General features: G+C 47.9%; 1 protein-coding gene across 1 annotated transcript in view; it reads right to left on the reverse strand.

The window, feature by feature from the left end:
• LOC121004829 (beta-microseminoprotein-like) overlaps nt 1-20703 on the reverse strand; it is a 35302-nt gene that overhangs the window by 2400 nt on the left and 12199 nt on the right. The gene's annotated exons all lie outside the window — the stretch shown is intronic.

The raw sequence follows: 20703 nt of genomic DNA on the forward strand, positions 1-20703 counted from the left end.
CATGATGCATTGTGGGGATGTATTGTCTCTGTAGTGCTGCATGTCTGTCCTATGTCACAGTCTCCATTCTGGTCCCCTAGGGGCGTGTCCACCAGATGGGGACCTGCATAAATACGGGCGGGTAGCCCTCAATAAATCATTCCTGTTTGACCTTTAAGATGGAGCTTGGTCTCGTTTGTGGAGGTATTTATTATTGGGATAGCGCTTTTGTTTATTGCTAGCTGTGGAAGGAGTTTGACGATCGGCTGGATTAAAAACTGCATTTCTGGAGAAAGGGGATTATTCACTAAACGGCGGCTTCATCTACCTGGCGGTGAGTGTCGTAACAATTGGTGGCAAGCAACGGGATGAATCCCACCGCCCAGAAGGCCAGCTACAAATCCCAGGGTGGAAATGCAGTGTGGCGAAACCGACCTCGCCACTGGGTTTTGGAGAGGACTGGCTGCTGGCCTCTTGCCCCAGGATTATGGGCCATATACTAACTTTTAAACCCCTGAACCGATTCAAGTGAATTTTGGATAGGTTTGTCCCCACGTTATACTGTTTAAATTAATGTAAGTTATATGTATGGCCAATGTAAACTCACAAAGTTGTAACAATTTATAATAAGTGTAACTTGTCAGCTTGGGAGGAATATGCGGGTGTGTTTCTATTGTGCCATTGTCCCATTGTGTGTTTAAATGGTGATGTCTGTTCTGTTGTCCTCACATGTGTATTGGCGATCTCCCTTTGTCCTCAGAGATAATTGGATTGCTCTTCAGGTTGTCTGGACAGAGAGGAGGAAACCATGATGCATTGTGGGGATATGTTGTTCTATGTCAGTCTTCATTCTGGTCCTCTGGGGGCGTGAACGATTGGTTGCTGTAGTTACATTGTATGTGTTGTAAATTACTGATTGGTTGTATTTCAAACCCCTGTGGGCAGTACTATGTTTGCGGTTTATGAATAAAAGAGGCTGTACGTGAAGTACAGTCAGACCACTGCTTGATCTCCAACACGGAGCCTTGTCTCGTTATTGGGGGGATTCACTGTATGCTGTTAGAAGACCGATTGCCAGAAGGATAAGCTGATCCCTGTTCGTCTGCTAGCAGCTATTCGTGAGGTTCCAGTTTGGAGTGCTATTTTGTATCCAGTTCGGGAATTTGGTGTCCTGCAGTAGCTGTGCCTGTCTCTCAGAAAGGGGCTTATCGCCTAAACGGATTTTAACCCCTTGTCTGCGGAAACGGTCCGTTACATTGGTGGCAAGCAGCGGGATCGTTCCTACAGCCAGAAGGACAGCTACAGGAGACACCATTTCTTTGGATTCTACAATTTAAAGGCAACGCATGTCCCAGTACAGCGACCCTAAAAGCAACAGGATGGAACCAGCAGTGTTATACGAGGAGGAGGACCTGGATGGCCGGGATGCATTAAGGAAAGGCATCTGGTACCAGGCCCTGGATAATCTACAATACCAGCGGGGTGAGAGTCTCCCCAGTGAAGAGCAGCGGTTGCAGAAGCAAGTGGCCCTGCGGATGCCCTTCCTGGGAGAGCAGCCCCTGGAGGAATGGGTGAAGGAACTAGAGCACCGGGTATGGCAGGAGCTATGGCTGGAGGATGCCTACCAGGCGCTTTGGTGGTATATGGCACAGTATATACCCTGGACAGCCGAACATGACAAGCCAGAGGGAGAGGAGTTTTATGGTCCTGGCTTGTTATGGGAGTCCTTTGCAGAGCCTGACTTTGGGAGCCCTGTACAGTCCAGACTTCAGGACATTTTCTATGAGAGGGAGGCTAGGCATGAGTGGGATGACCCCCATGAGGTAGAGCAAGACCTGGCTCACCTAGCAACCCTGGAGTGGGAACTGGAGCAGGACTACCGAGATCTCTTCCACTCCATTGAGAAGGCTCAGCAGGACGGTAAGGTGACAGACCCAGATCCAGACCCATTCAGCTGGGCAGATATTGTAGAGTGTTACTGGGGAGGACCCCAGGTGGCCGGTAGAGATGGGACCGAGGTCTCTCCACCGGTCCTGCAGGGAATTGGGAGCCCAGTCTCCATTCCCCAGCGGCAGTGTGAAGTGCAGGGAGAGGAGAGCAGCGCCCTCCCTCCCCAGCGGCAGTGTGAATTGCAGGGAATTGGGAGCCCAGTCTCCATTCCCCAGCGGCAGTGTGAAGTGCAGGGAGAGGAGAGCAGCGTCCTCCCTCCTCAGCGGCAGGCGGAGTTACAGGGGGCAGAGGTAGTTGTTCCTGCCCCCCAGCAGCAGCATGATTTTTTGGGAATTGGGAGCCCAGTCTCCATTCCCCAGCGGCAGGCGGAGTTCCAGGGGGCAGAGACAGTCAGTCCTGTCCCCCAGCGGCAGAGTGTCCAGCAGGGAATAGAGAGCCCAGTCTCCTTTCCCCAGCAGCAGGACACTGTATTGGGAGCGGAGACGGTCGGTCGCCCTCCCCAGCGGCTGCAAGTATGTATGGGAGAGGAGCTCATTACCCCCTCTCCCCAGCGGCAGCTTAACGCACCAGGGGGACAAAGTAAGCCCCACAACAGTGCAGATGGGACCCTGGTCTCTGCACTTACAGCACAGGGGGTAGAGACAGTCGGTCTCCCCCTCCAACAACCAGGCTCCAACCAGGCTTCTTCCGTGGTAGCGCTGGCACCAGGGCAGAGTACCGCTGATACCTGCCCACAAAGCAACCTCCACTCCAAGCCAGGGAGCAACACAGAGACCGAGAGTACCAGCTTCCAACACAACCTTGGTGGACTCACTGGACAGAGACAGGCTACTAAAGTCAACAGGTCCAGTATTTGGTTGTGGGTGGGCTGCCAGACTAACTCAGGTACCGACCGGCGTGAGGTCAGGTATCTGGTTAGTCTTCCCTGGGGGGGGAGATGTGTGGCGAAACCGACCTCGCCACTGGGTTTTGGAGAGGACTGGCTGCTGGCCTCTTGCCCCAGGATTATGGGCCATATACTAACTTTTAAACCCCTGAACCGATTCAAGTGAATTTTGGATAGGTTTGTCCCCACGTTATACTGTTTAAATTAATGTAAGTTATATGTATGGCCAATGTAAACTCACAAAGTTGTAACAATTTATAATAAGTGTAACTTGTCAGCTTGGGAGGAATATGCGGGTGTGTTTCTATTGTGCCATTGTCCCATTGTGTGTTTAAATGGTGATGTCTGTTCTGTTGTCCTCACATGTGTATTGGCGATCTCCCTTTGTCCTCAGAGATAATTGGATTGCTCTTCAGGTTGTCTGGACAGAGAGGAGGAAACCATGATGCATTGTGGGGATATGTTGTTCTATGTCAGTCTTCATTCTGGTCCTCTGGGGGCGTGAACGATTGGTTGCTGTAGTTACATTGTATGTGTTGTAAATTACTGATTGGTTGTATTTCAAACCCCTGTGGGCAGTACTATGTTTGCGGTTTATGAATAAAAGAGGCTGTACGTGAAGTACAGTCAGACCACTGCTTGATCTCCAACACGGAGCCTTGTCTCGTTATTGGGGGGATTCACTGTATGCTGTTAGAAGACCGATTGCCAGAAGGATAAGCTGATCCCTGTTCGTCTGCTAGCAGCTATTCGTGAGGTTCCAGTTTGGAGTGCTATTTTGTATCCAGTTCGGGAATTTGGTGTCCTGCAGTAGCTGTGCCTGTCTCTCAGAAAGGGGCTTATCGCCTAAACGGATTTTAACCCCTTGTCTGCGGAAACGGTCCGTTACATGCAGTATGAGGAATTAAGGCGTGCTACCCTTAAAGATATATTGGAACGCAGAGGACGATCAGCGAGTAATCTCAAGAAGAGAGAGATTATTTCTATATTATTGGAGATGGATGCAGCACAGGGAACGGAGAGAGCTAATGTGCCTGGCATACTGGATTTAACACCCGAGGAGGTACAATTTAACCGGGCAGTCCAGATAAGGCTGGCACACCTTGGCCCCAACCCTGCAGCAGATATTGTGATCCAGGTGCAAGCAGCAGTAGCAGCACAACAGGCGCTCCAGGGAAGAGGAGCTGCAGCAGCAGAGGTATCCCATAATAATAATGGAAGGAGAAAGGTACCTTTTGCTGCATTTAGACATTTTGTGGAAACAGAGGGAGAGATTGACGGGTTCCTGGCCGATTTTGAAAGGCAGTGTGCCTTACACCAGGTACCCGCAGAGGAATGGGTCACTATCCTCTCTGGGCCAGTGAGGCTTTTCGGGCCATCCCAGAGGAGAAAATTACAAGTTACCGGGCAGTAAAAGATGCCCTTTTGGCCAGATACGCTGTCACCCCTGAGGCGTACCGGCGGCGATTCCGGGACACTAACAAGCAGGCTGGCGATTCTTATGTGGAGTGGGCATGCAGGGTACACCGCACCGCAGCCCACTGGATGGCAGGGTGCCAAGCGGTAACTGGGGAAGAGGTGCTGCAAGTATTTTTGTTGGAGCACTGCTTTGATCGGTTACCTGCAGGAGTCAGAGAGTGGGTTAGGGACCGCAAACCCGCTACCTTACCTGAAGCTGCTCGTCTGGCCGATGAATACACAGATGCACGAAGGCTAGACCAGACAGCAGCCAAGGTCCCTACCCGAGTGGACCGGCAGCACCTCCAACCACTACGGTGTATCACCTCCAGCGCAATGCACCCCCACAATACCACCAGCGAACAATTATGTTCAGCCAGCTCAGTCCAACGCCCGGGATTACTCTCAGCCTATCCGGTGCTATGGGTGCAAACAGTTGGGGCACAAGAGACCGGAGTGCCCATTGAACAATACCAACCAAGCGCAGTCGTGGAGAAAACCAGCCGGCGGAAATCAGCAGCCACCCCAGCCTTCCGCTCACTGTCTTGAGCAGGAGGAATTTTGGGGCATACTACATGAGGCGGATCCAGTACAAGCAGCCCAGCAGGATAACCGGCAGCAGCACAGGCAGACCGTTAGACTAAATGGCAAAGTGGTCACTGGTCTGAGAGACACCAGAGCCACTATGACCCTGCTCCAAAAGAACCTTGTTTCGGAACACCAACACACTGGAAATATTGTGGCAGTGAGGGTAGCAGGAGGCGCCGTGTTCCGTCTACCTGTTGCCCGGGTTCATTTGGATTGGGGAGTGGGCTCTGGACATGTGAATGTGGGGGTTATGAAAGACTTGCCTGCTGATGTCTTGCTCGGGAATGACCTGGCCCCTTTGGTTTCTGCTTATGCTCCAATGGGACCTGCTGATGTCAACCCAGTGACTACCCGGGCCCAGACCCATGTTGCTGGAACCAGCCCACCTGCCGCTGAGACCCAGGTAAGACCCGATTCCCCGACTGATACCCTAGGACAGACCTTTGCTATCTGGGATTCCCCAGAGGAGTTTGGGAGGGAAACTCAGGCAGATCCGACTCTCCAGAAGTATAGAGACAGAGCAGATACTGGAGAGGAAGGAGGAGATGGGGAGCGGTATGAATGGGTGGGGGACAGGTTATATAGGATCCCTAAACCGTCCCAGAAAAGTGTTGCCCATCCGCCGAATCGACAGCTGGTGGTGCCCGCAAAATACAGCCGCGAGATTCTGCGGATAGGGCATGATGTTCCATTAGCCGGACATCTAGGGTCCCGCCGCACAGCCTATAGGATCATGCAGAACTTCTTTTGGCCAAATTTTAATCAGGCTGTGCGGATATATTGTAGTACGTGTGACACTTGTCAACGGGTAGGAAAGCGGGGGGACCACCCAAGAGCTAGGCTTATGTCTATGCCTATCATTGGGGAGCCCTTTGCCCGCATAGCCGTTGACATTGTGGGTCCACTGGCCAGGGCTAGTCCATCCGGTAAGAAGTATATTCTCACCGTGGTGGACTATGCCACTCGCTATCCAGAGGCAGTAGCGCTGTCTAATATAGAGGCAGAGACAGTTGCTGATGCCCTGGTTAGGATTTTTACTAGAGTCGGGTTCCCTAAGGAGATTCTCTCTGACCAGGGAACCCAATTTACCGCTGTGCTCACCCAGCAACTGTGGAGGGTGTGCGGCATTAAACCAATATTTGGTTCCCCGTACCATCCACAGACTAACGGCCTCTGCGAGCGATTTAATGGCACCCTCAAACAGATGTTGAGGACCTTTTCTGACACTTGCAGAGACTGGGAGCGATTCCTGCCTCATCTGTTGTTTTCTTACAGAGAGGTGCCCCAGGAATCTACTGGGTTCTCCCCCTTTGAGTTGCTCTATGGGAGGAGGGTCCGCGGACCCCTAGATCTCATTAGAGGCCACTGGGAGGGGGAGACAGAGCAGGAAGGGACCCCCATAGTACCGTATGTCCTGGAACTCCGGGACCGCATGGAGAAACTGTCCCTGATGGTAAGAGAGAATCTCCAGGTGGCCCAGGGGAGACAGAAGAGATGGTACGATCGGGGTGCCCGGCAGCGAGTCTTCCAGGTTGGGCAGAAAGTGCTAGTGCTCAAACCTGTGAAGGCGAACAAGATGCAAGCATCTTGGCAGGGCCCGTATAAGGTGTTAGCTCAGGTGTGTGATACTACCTACCTTATAGCCAGCTGTTCAGATGAAAGGATCCAGCGATCCTTTCATGTGAACATGCTAAAGGAGTATCAGGAGAGACCGGAGGATGTCGCTGCAGTATGTGCCCCTGCTGCAGACGATACAGAGAGTTTACCCTTACCCGATTTGTTAGAGAAGGACTCCCAGACTGACCTTACTAGTCTTGTACAGCTAGGGGATAGATTAAGCCCCACAGAGAAGGGACAGGCAAGACAGCTTCTGTGGGAGAAGCAGGCAACGTTCTCCCAAGAGCCTGGCTACACTACCCTAGCTGTACATAAGGTAGAGACCCCTGGACAGAACCCCCTGCAACAGCTCCCTTACCGTATCCCTGAAGCAGTCCGAGAAGGAATGCGGAAGGAGATACAGGAGATGACCCAGCTTGGGGTCATCGAACACTCCGATAGCCCTTGGGCTTCGCCTGTAGTCCTGGTGCCTAAGAAAGATGGGACCACCCGGTTCTGTGTAGACTACAGGCAGCTCAACGAGCGGACCACCACTGACGCCTACCCGATGCCCCGGGTAGACGAATTATTAGATTGTATTGCCAGGGGACGCTATCTGACCACCATAGACCTGTGTAAAGGCTATTGGCAGATTCCCCTGGCCGAGGATGCTATCCCCAAGTCGGCCTTCGTCACCCCATTTGGCTTGTACCAATTTATGGTCATGCCATTTGGGATGAAGAATGCCCTTTCAGCGTATGGTGGATAGACTTCTCGATGGATTCCAGGAATTTGCTTGTGCATACCTGGATGACATTGCCATCTACAGTGGGTCCTGGGAGGAACACCTAGTACATGTAGGGGTAGTTTTGGACAAAATTCGGGCATGGCTGAAGTGCAATACCTGGGTCACAGAGTGGGGTGTGGGAGCCAGAGACCGGAGTCGGCTAAGATAGAGGCAGTAGCTAACTGGCCCACACCTATCACTAAGACCCAGGTGTTAGCCTTCCTAGGGACAGCAGGGTATTACAGACTCTTTGTCCCAGACTACAGCACTATTGCTAAGCCCCTGACTGACCTGACCAAGAAAAATCTCCCTAAGCAGGTCCTGTGGTCTCCGGCTTGTGAAGCTGCGTTTCAAGCACTCAAACAGGCTCTTGTAAATGCCCCTGTCCTGGCTGCCCCAGTCCCTAACAAACGTTTTCTCGTCCATACAGATGCTTCCATGTATGGACTGGGGGCTGTGCTGAGCCAGGTCGGGGAAGATGGAGGAGAGCACCCTGTCGCATATCTCAGTAGAAACCTGTTATCCCGAGAAGTGAGTTATGCGGCAGTGGAGAAGGAATGCTTGGCCCTGGTCTGGGCATTGAAAAAGTTAAGCCCTTATTTGTATGGACAGGAATTTTCCCTTGTGACGGACCACAATCCCCTTGTCTGGCTTAACCGGGTCTCAGGAGACAATGGTAGACTGCTGCGGTGGAGTTTAGCTTTACAACCGTATAACTTCACCATCAGCTACCGACCCGGTAAGCAGAATGGGAATGCAGATGGATTGTCCCGGCAAACCGACGTTCTTGCTACCTCCTAGTCCGGTCATCCCCAAGTTGACCCGCTAAAGGGTCAAGCCGGGTCTGCCGGAGTGTCCCACAAGGGGGGAGCCGTGTGACAGATCCATCTGTATAGACCTATATTGCTAGTTCATCTGTTTGCCTTCATTTCGCTGGATTTCCTGTCCGTAGGCCCCTGTTCGTGTGTTTCCCCAAATACCGATTGAAACTACCGAACGGACGGCCACCCAGGAGAGGAGTGTGCTGCTAGTTAACCTAAATGGCCTCATTGTTCACAAAGGACTTGAACTAACTTGAACTCCTGGTCTAATTCGTGGCATTGTGGGATGTTAAATAACTGTGTATTGAAAAGGGTTGTGACATTGTATGTTTAAATAATGATTTCTGTTCTGTTGTCCCCACATGTGTATTGGTGATTTCCCTCTGTCTTGAGAGATAATTGGATTACTCCTCGGGTGTCTCCAGGGCAGAGAGGAGGAAACCATGATGCATTGTGGGGATGTATTGTCTCTGTAGTGCTGCATGTCTGTCCTGTGTCACAGTCTCCATTCTGGTCCCCTAGGGGCGTGTCCACCAGATGGGGACCTGCATAAATACTGGCGGGTAGCCCTCAATAAATCATTCCTGTTTGACCTTCAAGACGGAGCTTGGTCTCGTTTGTGGAGGGATTTATTATTGGGACAGCGCTTTCGTTTATTGCTAGCTGTGGAAGGAGTTTGACGATCGGCTGGATTAAAAATTGCATTTCTGGAGAAAGGGGATTATTCACTAAACGGCGGCTTCATCTACCTGGCGGTGAGTGTCGTAACAGTTATCTAAACTAAATGCAACTAAATGTGTTAAGCAATTGCTTTTCAATAAGTTTTGTTTCAAGATAACGCAATGAGTTAAGAAACTTGAATTAAGAGTGTGCTACATCTGTACAGTACAGTATGGAACAGTTACAGAAATTTCAACTCATCTACTTCATTTGAACATACAGTACATAAAATTATATTGGTGCTCCCTAACACTCCTGAAAATAAAACTTTGCTTTTTGTATGTGTAGAAAGATTTTTTTTTTCATAGAAAACATTGATATTAGTATTCCACTGCTAATTGCAATTAGTAAACTACAGTGCAAAAAGTTTGTGAAGTTAATATAGCATTTAAAAACTAGTACACTTCTAATGATTACTGTTGAGTGAATCGAAGTATCTGAAGTGGACTTCGATCCGAATTTCAGGGAAAATTAATTTTGCCACAAAGCCGAATTTCCTTGTGCTTTGTGGTAACAAATCAATTTTGCCTGAAATGGCAGTTAAAAAAAAAAATATCATACTCACCATGTGAGTGTTGCAGCCATCTTAATTGAAGATCCAGCACGAAATCTCGAGCACGGTGACGTATGACATTTCCAAGCTGGCCAGCGTGATGACATCATCACGAACAGAGTGAGATTTTGCCTGGGATCTTCAGTCAAGATGGCCACGGCGGCCTCTTTGCACTCAAATGGATAAGGTATTATTTATTTGTTTATTTTAATCGATTAACCCCTGAAAGCCCTAATTTTGTATGTCAGATGCCGCGATCAGTGATGGGGGCGGCACAATCGCTGTTCTCCGTCTGTATTGTAAGGTTTTTTTTAAGTACTGATTGGTTCTATCCACAATTATGTTCCCTTTAATTCTGTCTCTTTTATATTACCTTTAATATTCTGTATAAAAAAGTTTTTCTTGTAATGTAGTGGGTTAGAGATAGTTAGTATCCACCCCTTTTTGTGCTGATAAGACATTTCTGAGTGATCTTAGAGACATGCGTGATGCACACTGGAGAAGGGGCTGTTGGGAATAACTGGTCTGCACCGATAATTAGGGGGGACCCCACTTGGAACTTCATCATTGGTAGGATGTAAGTATTGATTTGTCCTATCTCTTGTACAACCTGAGGTGTAGCTCATGTGTTATAACTCGAGATGAGGGAATTTAAAAAAAAATTCGATTCGGCCGATTCGCCAAATTTTCCAAAAATAATCTATTTGAATATATTCATGGCAAATCGTTTTAAAAAACAGCTATTACCTGGCTGCAGAGAGCCTGTACAGTGGTGTAGAACACTGTGCGTTGCAGTAACATGCATAGGGAGTCTGCTGTAGTGAAACAATACTGTGAGGCTGGGTTCACACGGGCAAGATTTCCGCACTGAATCCGGACCCATTCATTTCTATAGAGCTTTGCACATGAGCGGTGATTTTCACGCATCACTTGTGCGTTGCGTGAAAATTGCAGCATACTCTATACTGTGCGTTTTTCACGCAACTCATGCCCCATAGAAGTAAATAGGGCTGCGTGAAAATCGCAAGCATCCTCAAGCAAGTGCGGATGCGGTGTGATTTTCACGCATGGTTGCTAAGATGAAAGTCTATTCACTGTATTATTTTCCCTTATAACATGGTTATAAGGGAAAACAATAGCATTCTTTAATACAGAATGCTTAGTAGAAGGTCAATTGAGTGTTAAAAAATAAAAATAAAAATTAACTCACCTCCTCCAATTGATCGCGTAGTTGCCGATCTCTTCTTACTTCTTTAATCATGAGCTGCCGGCTAAAAGACCTGTGGTGACGTCACATCACATGGTCCAATCACATGGTCCATCACCATGGACCATGGACCATGTGATTGTACCATGTGATGAGCTCAGTGACATCACCACAGGTCTTTTGAAAGGCCCTGAAGAAAGAACAGGAGACTGGCAGCTATGCGATCAATTGGAGAAGGTGAGTTAATTTTAATTTAGTTATTTTTAACCCTCAATTGACCTTCTACTAAGCATTCTGTATTAAAGAATGCTATTATTATATTATATATATATAACCATGTTATAAGGGAAAATAATTACATCTACACAACACCGAACCCAAACCTGAACTTCAGTGAAGATGTTCGGGTCTGGGTACCACATTCAGCAAAACGCATTGCACCCGCGCGATAAAAACTGAACAACGGAACGCAATCGCAGTCAAAACTGACTGAAATTGCGTACCTACTCGCGCGGGTTTGCTGCAATGCACCCGGGACGCACCCGGAGCCAAAACGTGACGCCCGTGTGAACCCAGCCTGAGTCAGTATGACACGCATAGGTCAGGAGTTGCTCTTAGAATCAATGCACACTTCACTTATTTGGGCAGTTACGGGGCCAAAACTGACCAAATAACTCAGGTGTGAACTCAGCCTTACAGGTCGATGTTAGCGTCAAGAAGAAGCGCACTCCTTTTAAACCATTGTCAGCTGATATTACATAGTTGTCTACAGAACCTGTTCTAATAAATGCTCATACAAGTAGAGCCCCCCCTGACAGAGTGGTGAGGGTGTCAGCAGTAAGTTTGTGTTGACGTCACTGATAATTTTACCCTTCATCTGATCTGTCAGAACAATAACCCCCAAAAAACGGGTTCTGTCTGTTGAGCATCCGCCTTCACTCGGTTAGCATTTGGTCAGTAATCCATCAGTATTGCTAAAGCCCAAAAAAAACAGGAGTGGATTCAAAACAGAGATGGCACGTAAATTGAATATTTGCATATCTTCTGTGTTTTGTACCCACTCTTACTTTTGGCTACCAAATCATAAGCCAATTCTGATGGGACCACACAGGCCTTACAGCTGCTACATAGACAGGATTCATGTTGCGTCTCATTTTTCATTCCTTCTGACAGATCAGAAGAAAGGTCAAATAAATGATGATGTCAACCAGGCCAAAAAGGCAAAAAAGTGGCTCAATCATGAAGTGGGGCGGGTAGGAACAGCATGAGAAGTCCACAGAGTGGCCCAATGACATAGTGGTGAGGTGGCAGCAGTATGAGAGGCGTCCATAGAGAGGCCCAGTGTCATAGTGTTGATGTATAGTGATGGATGAACATCTGCCGGGACGGTTCGCGAACGGAATCAAATGTTCGCGAACCGCAAGTTTGCGGCTGGTCCCATTTATTTTAATGGCAGGTGAACCTGAAAAACCTTCAGCTCATATTTGCAGCCAATAAATAATTACTAGAAGTGCACAAAGAGTCCCACAACATGGACAGTGACATACCAGATCTATTATTCAAATTTGCGATCTCCATTCATAATATTTTTTTATGCAAAATATCGGCAATATAATTTTCGCGTACGCGCATGCACACACCAATTATAATTATTTTTTCCAATACCTTTTGTCACTGTGTGTAGCAGAGGGAAAGCAGCTAAACGCAAACAAATGCTGCTGTACCCAAATGCACTATATAGAAAGTATATTATTGGCATATAACACTACGCTTCTATCATTTTTTGGGGGGGCGACTGGTATATCACACCAATTATAATTATTTTTTCTAATTGCGTTTGTCACTCTGTGTAGCTGCAGTATCGCTGCAGAAATGCTCACCACTGCTGCACAATACAAATCCACTATAATATGCTTTCTATGTTAGAAAGTATATTATAAGTGTATTACACCCCTCTGTACTGCACACCTATCAATAGTACACCTATACCAGTCATTAAACTGACTTTTTTTTAAACCTATTTGATAGCGTTTTTGTCCCTAATAGTCTGTCCCTGCTCCACACAGCAACCTTTCCCTACACTGACAAAAGACTGAATGAAAAATGGCAGCGAGATCAGGTCCATTTATGAGGTAGGGGGTATGTCCATGTGCTAAAACTTTTCAATTGGCTGTCCTGTACCACCTGATGGATGTGTCATGGGTCAAAATTCTTCACAATGTAAAAGAATATGGCGGGCGTGAATATAGCCATATGTTCGCATGTTCGGCGAATAGCAAACGAGCAAAGTTCGCCGCAAACCGACCGCCGGGTGAACCGCAAGGCCACCACTATTGATGTAGCAGCAGCATGATGAGACCACAGAGTGGCCCAGAGACAGAGTGTGGAGGTGGCAGCAGCAGCACAAGGAGACCACAGAGTGGCATGGTAACAAGAACTTGAGGAGACCACAGAGTGGCAAGGTGACATCAGCATGAGGAGACCACAGAGTGGGAAGGTGACATCAGCATGAGAAGACCACAGAGTGACACAATGACAGAGTGTGGAGGTGGCAGAAGCAGCAGCATGAGGAGGCCACAGAGTGGCACAATGACAGAATATGGAGGTGGCAGCAGCAGCATCAGGAGGCCACGGAGTGGCACAATGACAGAGTGAGTAGGTGGCAGCAGTAGCATCAGGAGGCCACAGAGTGGCACAGTGACAGAGTGTACAGGTGGTGGTGGCAGCAGCAGAAGCATCAGGAGGCCACAGAATGGCACAATGTGTGACGGGAAGGGTTGAGCGAACCCGAACTGTAAAGTTCGGGTTCGTACCGAACTTTAGGATTTTTGAACCCCGGACCCGAACCTCCAGCATTTCAATGGCGCTTTTTGAAAGTCTGCAGAGCAGCCAATCAACAAGCGTTTTACTCTTGTGCCTTTAGAAGCCATCACAGCCATGCCTACTAATGGCATGGCTGTGATTGGCCAGTGCAGCATGTGACCCAGCCTCTATATAAGCTGGAGTCACATAGGGCTGAACGTCACTCTGCTCTGATTAATGTAGGGATAGGATGCTGCTGCTGTGAGGGAGAGAATAGGAAATAATCTTTAATCTGAAGTGCTTGTTAACTCAGCGATCTACAAAGATTTTGTTTTGTGGGTGCAGTGCACAATCTTTTTACCCTGCCCTGAGCCCAGTGACACAGAAAAATAACTTTTATCCGTCTGTTAGCTAGGTGGGTGGCGGCAGCCATTTTTTGCAAGTTCAGTGCACCAGCACAGCATATGTGCATTTCTAACAGTCAAATACAAGATTGAAATACTGCAATTATATTCTGGGTTTAAAAAAACACCCATTTTTTGCAAGACCCTACATCTGGGGCCTTTGCAGCATTTGTCAGTGTGAAATCCAAGCTTGAAATACTGCAATAATTTTCTGGGTTTAAAAAACACCATTTTTGGCAATACCCTACATCTGGGGACTATACTGCATTTGTTAGTGTGAAATACAAGCTTTAAGTACTGCAATAATATTCTGGGTTTAAAAAAACACAAATTTTTGGCAATACCCTACATCTGGTGCCTTTTCAGCATTTGTCAGTGTGAAAGACAAGCTTGAAATACTTCAATAATTTTCTGGGTTTAAAAAAACACGCATTTTTGGTAATATCCTACATCTCGTGCCTTTGCAGCATTTGCCACTGTAAAATACAAGCTTGCAATACTTTAATAGTTTTCTGGGTTTAAAAAAACACCCATTTTTGTCAATACCCTACATCTGGTGCCTATGCTGCATTTGTTAGTGTGACATACAAGCTAGAAATACTGCAATAATATTCTGGGTTTAAAAAAACACCCATTTTGGGAAATACCCTACATCTGGGGCCTATGCTGCATTTGTTAGTGTGAAATACAAGCTTGAAATATTGCAGTAATATTCTTGGTTTAAAAAACATCAATTTTGGGCAAAATACTAAATTTGCAACCTTTGCTGCATCTGTCAGTGTAAAATATACTCGTTTGATACTGCTGTTATATTCTATTATAAAAAAAACACCCATTTTTGGGCCAAATACAAAATTTGCAGCCTTTACTGCATCTGTCAGTGTAATATACAAGCGTGAAATACTTCAATAATATTCTAGGTTTTAAAAAAACACCCATTTTGGGCCAAATACTAAATTTGCAGCCTTTACTGCATCTGTCAGTGTGATATACAAGCGTGAAATACTTCAATAATATTCTGGGTTTAAAAAAAAAACACCCATTTTTGGCAATATCCTACATCTGGGGCTTTTGCAGCATTTGTCAGTGTGAAATACAAGCTTGAAATACTTCAATAATTTTATGGGTTTAAAAAAAACACCCATTTTTGGAAATATCCTACATCTGGGGCCTTAGCAGTATTTGTCAGTGTGAAAAACAAGCTTGAAATATTGCAATAATATCCTTGGTTTAAAAAATCACCCATTTTGGGCAAAATACTAAATTTGCGGCCTTTGCTGCACGTGTTAGATGCTGCTGTTATATTCTGTTATTAAAAAAACACCCATTTTGGGCAAGATCCTAAATTTGCAGAGAATGAGTAGAGCGTTGAATAAGAAATGTGGCCCCAGTCGTGGTGCTGCTGGTGGAGCTCCTGTTGCAGGGAGAGGACGTGGTCGATCTGTGCTAGCTACACGCAAAAGTGAAACACCTTCCTCAGGGGCGAGTAGGTGACAGAACCTTCAGCGTTATTTGGTCGGGCCTAATGCGGCTCTACGAATGGTGAGGCCAGAACAAGTACAGGCGATAGTAGATTGGGTTGCTGACAGTGCCTCTGGTTCCTTTACATTGTCTCCCACCCAGTCTCCTGCTAAAAGATCAGAGTTGGCACCTGCAGCCGATGTCCATCAGTTTTTCACCTCACCCCCTTGCAAATAAGCCAAGCAGTCTGAGGCCCAAGTCATGCAGCAGTCTCTTCTGCTTTTTGATGACTCTGTTAGCAGGGTTTCCCAGGGCCATCCACATAGCCCTGCCCCAGAAGTAAAAGAGAGTGCACCGATGCCCAACCACTTATGTTTCAAGATGAGTACATGGGAGGACCACCGCAGCACGTCTCGGATGATGATGAAACACAGGTGCTAACTGCTGGGGCTTTCGAAAGTGTGCAGACCGACAAGGAGGGCAGGGGCGAAGACTGGATGGAAGATGATGTGGAGGATGATTAGGTCCTCGACCCCACATGGAATCAAGGTCATGCGAGTGACCTGTGTAGTTCGGAGGAAGAGGTGGTGGTCGCACAGAGCCACCAGCACAGCAGAAGAGGTAGCAGGGTGAAAAAGCGGAGCGGCCGTCCCCTAGACAGTACGCCTGCTACTGCCCACCGCAGCAAAAGACAGACCACACCAAAGCCAGCTCCAAGGAGTTCCCTGGCGTGGCAAAGACATGAGTGGTTTGCACGCTGTGCAATCAGAGCCTGAAGCGAGGCATAAACGTTCTAAACCTGAACACAACCTGCATGACCAGGCATCTAAGTGCAAAGCACGAGCTGCAGTGGAGTAGACACCTCAAAAACAAAGAAAGGTCTCTGGCTCCTCCTGCTTCCTCTTCTGCTGCAGTCTCGGCCTCTTCATCCACCTCTGGAGTGACAGTGGCACCTGCTACCCCGCAAATAGAGGATCTGCCAGCAACACCACTACCTGGGTCACCAAGCATATCCACAATGTCCCACGGAAGCGTTCAGCTCTCCATCTCCCAAACACTGGAGTGGAAGTGGAATTGCCCCCCTACTCTCCCGCGATCCCTGGCCCTGAATGCCAGCATTTCAAAATTACTGGCCAAGAAATGCCGTCATTCCGTCTGGTGGAGACGGAGAGCTTTAAAAGCCTTATGGCGGTGGCTGTCCCACAGTACGTCGTGCCCAGCCACCACTACTTTTCCAGGGGACCCATCCATTCCCTGCACAACCAAGTGGGGGACAAAATCAGGTGTGCACTGCGCAACGCCATCTGTTTCAAAGTCCAGCTAACTACGGATATGTGGACCAGTAAACACGGTCAGGGACGTTATATCTCCCTAACAGCACACTGGGTAAATGCAGTGGCGGCTGGGCCTGAGGCGGATAGCAGTTTGGTGCATGTCCTTCCACCACCGAGGATTGCAGGGCGCTTCTCTTTGCCTCCGGTTGCTTCCTCCTCCTACTCCACTTCCTCATCCTCTACCGCCTCCTCAGCCGGTCAGCGCAACATCTTCACCACCAACTTCAGCACAGCCAGGGGTAAACGACAGCAGGCAGTTTTGGGGGACAAACCCCACACCGCGCAGGAACTGTGGACGGGCCTTGAACAACAGACCGATGAGTGTTTTGTGCCAGTGAGCCTCAAGCCCGGCCTGGTGGTGTGCGATAATGGGCGAAATCTCGTAGCGGCTCTGGGACTAGCCGGTTTGACGCACATCCCTTGCCTGGCGCATGTGCTGAATTTGGTGGTGCAGAGGTTCCTTAAAAATTACCCCGATATGTCAGAGCTGCTGCATAAAGTGTGGGCTGTCTGTGTGCGCTTTCGGCGTTCTCACCCTGCTGCTGCTCGCCTGTCAGCGCTGCAGCGTAACTTCGGCCTTCCCGCTCACCGCCTCATATGCGACGTGCCCACAAGGTGTTACTCCACCTTGCAAATGCTGGCCAGACTGTGCGAGCAGCAGCAGGCGATAGTGGAGTTTCAGCTGCAGCACGCACGGGTGAGTCGCTCTGCGGAACAGCACCACTTCACCACCAATGACTGGGCCTCCATGAGAAACCTGTGTTCCTTGTTGCGCTGTTTCGAGTACTCCACCAACATGGCCAGTGCCGATAACGCCGTTCTCAGCGTTACTATCCCACTTCTATGCCTCCTTGAAAAAACGGTGTTGGCTATGATGGAAGAGGATGTGGCACAGGAGGAGGAGAAGGGATCATTTCATAGGGTTTCCGGCCAGTCATTCACAAGTGGCTCTGAGGGGGAATTCCTGCACACACAAACGCCAGGTACACAATTGTCCAGCCAGGGCACAGTTCTGGAGGATGACGAGATGGAGGATGAGGAGGAGGAGGGTGGCACCTAAACCAGCTTATGGCCATCACTGGTGCGTGGCCGGGGGGATACAGAGGACACAGACGATACACCTCCCACAGAGTACAGCTTTTCGTTGCCTCTTGGCAGCCTGGCACACATGAGCGATTATATGCTGCAGTGTCTCCGCAACGTCCACCGAGTTGCCCACATTCTAACCTGTGCTGATTACTGGGTGGCCAGACTGCTGGATCCCCGTTACAAGGACAACGAACCGTCTTTAATTCCTTCACTGGAGCGTGATCGCAAGATGCGCGAGTACAAGTGCTTGCTGGTAGACGCGCTGCTGGTGGCATTACCACCTGACAGCGGGGGCACAGTGGAAGCACAAGGAGAAGGCATAGGAGGAGGAAGAGGTCGACAACGTAGCTGGGGCACCACCCGCACCTCAGAAGGCAGAGTTAGCATGGCTGAAATGTGGAAAAGTTTTGTTAGCACGCCACAACAACCAGCACCGCCAGCTGATATGGAACGTTTTAGCAGGAGGCAGCATTTCACCAACATGGTGGAGCAGTATGTGTGCACACGCCTACAGGTACTGAATGACGGGTCTGCCCCCTCAACTTTTTGGTCTCCAAATTGGGCACATGGCCTGAGCTTGCCCTTTACGCCTTGGAGGTGCTGGCCTGCCCTGCAGCCAGTGTATTATCTGAACGTGTGTTCAGCACGGCAGGGGGAGTTATCACAGACAAGCGCAGCCGCCTGTCCACAGCCAATGAGGACAAGCTCACGTTCATTAAAATGAACCAGGCATGGTTTCCACAGGACTTGTCCGTACCTTGTGCAGAATAGACATGCATACCGGCCTTAACCAGCCATTGTTATACTACATCGCAATTGCTCATTGTTGTATTTTGGATATTTCCCACTCTTTTGGAGTGTACCCTAATTAAAAAAATAAAAAATAAATAAATTAAAACCAAAAACCAGTGTTAGCTACCTCGTCCTCCTCCACCGTGGCTTCCACCTACACCGCCTCTTCAAACTCCTACTCCATATGGACCTCCAACTCATAAATCAAGTTTATTTCTTTTTATTTGTACGTATTTTATTTTATGTCATTTCACTAATTAGTCTGTTACATTTTCGGGTGAAATTCACCAATTTATGGGTGTGATATACCACTGCTATACCTAGTAGACAGGTAAAAAAAATTCTATAATTTGTCTGTTAAATATTCGGGTGAAATTCACCAATTTTTGGGTGTGATATACCCTTGCTCTACCTATTAGACAGGTAACATTTCACTAATTTGTCTGCTACATTTTCAGGTGAAATTCACAAATTTTTGGCAGTGATGTACCTCTGATATACCTAGTAGAGAGGTAAAAACATTTCTCTAACTTGTCTGTTACATTCTTGGGTGACATTTGACAATTTTTGCCGTGATTAAACCCCTGCTTTGCATAGGTGATAGGGAATTAAATTTCAAAAATTCTTCTTTAATTGATGCGCGCCCCCTCCTTTCATTCAATGCTTAAACTTTAACAACTTGTCCCACATTTGCGCTTCAATAATTTATTCGACTTTTCCGCTGAATAATATTTAATTTCTAACAATTAACCTCCCTTGGATGTGGTCTCCCTTTCTCACGCTCCCTCTCCGGCGTGGAACCCTGATTCGCCGCTAACCGTGCTCAACATGGTAGGCGCAGAAAAGAACATCGAAAGTTGATAGAGCAGATATCCAATTGGATCGTGGACATCACGGGGACGTGTGACATGGTGGAGCAGTATGTGTGCACACGCCTACACGTACTGACTAATGGGTCTGACCCTTTCAACTTCTGGGTCTCCAAACTGGGCACATGGCCTGAGCTTGCCCTTTACGCCTTGGAGGTGCTGGCCTGCCCTGCAGCCAGTGTATTCTCTGAACGTTTGTTTAGCACGGCTTGAGGGGGTTATCACAGGTTATATTTCCCAATGTTTCGGGGTGTACCCTAATTTAAAAAAAAATTCAAATAATTAAAACTAAAAACCAGTGTAGGCTACCTCCTCCTCTACTGCCGCTTCCACCTACACCGCCACATCCACTGCCTCCTCAACCTCCTACTCCATATGGACCTCGTCCTCCTAGATCAATTATTATTATTTTTTATTTTTACGTATTTTATGTAATTTTAAGTCATTTCCTTATCCACATTTGTTTGCAGCACACTTACCATGCTCTTAACCACATTTTGCTGGCATTTGCAGCCCTCTAGCCCTTTCCATCACATTTTTTGAGCCATTTTAGTGCTCAAAAGTTTGGGTCCCCATTGACTTATTTTGTGAAGTTCGGCTGAACCCGTCGAACCCGAACATCCAGGTGTCCACTCAACTCTAGAGATGACCTGTTCCTTCCCTGCTGAAGGAACAGGAGACTCTCTCAGGCCTAGCACCAAAAGGTAGGGGAATACCACGAACAAGAAATAGGGAAAAGACACTTAACTCCACAGTATGCAGTCGAGCAGGAACTCAGAGGAGAACCAGACACCAGCTCTTCACAACCAGAAAGGATCAACCGCATAGCATGATGGGTGAGGCCAGACAAAATAGAGGATTTGGAATAAGCACTTAGGCTACACCTGAGATCAGAGGTGTGGTCATACCCAGCAACAACACAGAAACAAGTGAAACCATAGAGGCTGTCAGATCACATCACGTGCAGCTAGTCTCTTAGATCTTCTGACCCCTGTCACAGGAGAGACCGTGACAACTCCACTTTGACCTCTGCCTCCTAGTTCAAAATTATTATATTTTTTTTCTATTCTATGTTATTTTAAGTAATTTCCCTATCCACATTTGTTTCAGGGCAACTGTCCTGCTCTTACCCCCATTTTGCTTCCTTTTGCAGCCCTCTAGCCCTTACTACGACTATTTTACAGCCATTTTAGTGCACCAAAGTTCAGGTCCCCATTGACTTCAATGGGGTTCGGGTTCTAGTTCGAGTCAAGTTCGGGTCCCGAACCCGAAATTTGACCTGAAGTTCGTCCGAACCCGGTGAACTTAAACATCCACGGGTCCGCTCATCCCTCTCAGTGACATCAACACAAACCTACTGCTGACCCCCTCTGCACTCTGTCAGGGGGGCTCTACTTGTATAAGCGT

The sequence above is a fragment of the Bufo bufo genome, chromosome 6 (assembly GCF_905171765.1).
Source record: "Bufo bufo chromosome 6, aBufBuf1.1, whole genome shotgun sequence".
Taxonomy (NCBI): Eukaryota; Metazoa; Chordata; class Amphibia; order Anura; family Bufonidae; genus Bufo; species Bufo bufo.